Consider the following 964-nt stretch of genomic DNA (forward strand, 5'->3'; position numbering starts at 1 on the left):
TGTGCTGTTTGAGCATCTCTGCTTTGCTTGGACAGCAGGGGTGTGAATGATCCAGCACAACCTTTGAAATGATCCAAGCACCGACATCCTTCAATGTGTGTATATAAATTCTTGCAGGACAGTTTAAACCGGCTGTCGGATTGGTCTTCTCGGTTGGAGATATTTTGGATTTCCATTTTCCCTCTCTGCTACATGTAATCAGTTGATTCTTAATCTCGTTTCCCTTCCTATTTGTGCACCGAACTCTTGTAGAGAAACCTGCAGCCTTGGCGTAGTTCCTGTAAAATTTTCCGGCATCTTCAAGGGTGGTAAAGGTCATTCCGACCTTCGGAACAAGCTCGTCATCAACAACCGAGAGAGGCTGCACAATACACCGTGTCAGAACTGTGAATACACCCATAGATATGATACAAATACACCCAATCATGTCTAATATGATACACCCGAACCGAAACAACTTAACTACAGAATGACCTTTAAAGCCATAAACTGTCAATACACAGGCTGCAGAATACACCATGTCAAAAACTAAAAACACACCCAATCATGTCTGATATAATACACCTGAACAACAACAACTCAATTAAAAATAACAAAAAACCAGTAAAGTGTATATACACCCATACTTCTTGCTAAAATACACCCAAAGTATAATTGATCTACACCCGAGCGTCTGCTATAAATTCCAGGTAATTAAACAATGTTGAGCAATTTTTAAACTACACAATGCTATACAAATTACTGTAAATCAAATCTCAGGAACTTCGTTAGATTCAAATTCATAATCCACTTCGCCTGGATTCAGCACACAATCTGAGCTTGAAGGATCCATTATCTTCAAAACGAGTTCAAACTTTGATTTCAGAAAACAACAAATCAAAAGAGAAAACGAAGCTCGAGTTGCAGAGAGAGAAAAAGATAACGTAAACGAAGAACATACCAGTGAGAAAAGCAGAGGAAAAGA

The sequence above is a fragment of the Arachis duranensis genome, chromosome 5 (genome assembly GCF_000817695.3).
Source record: "Arachis duranensis cultivar V14167 chromosome 5, aradu.V14167.gnm2.J7QH, whole genome shotgun sequence".
In the NCBI taxonomy this organism is placed as follows: domain Eukaryota; kingdom Viridiplantae; phylum Streptophyta; class Magnoliopsida; order Fabales; family Fabaceae; genus Arachis; species Arachis duranensis.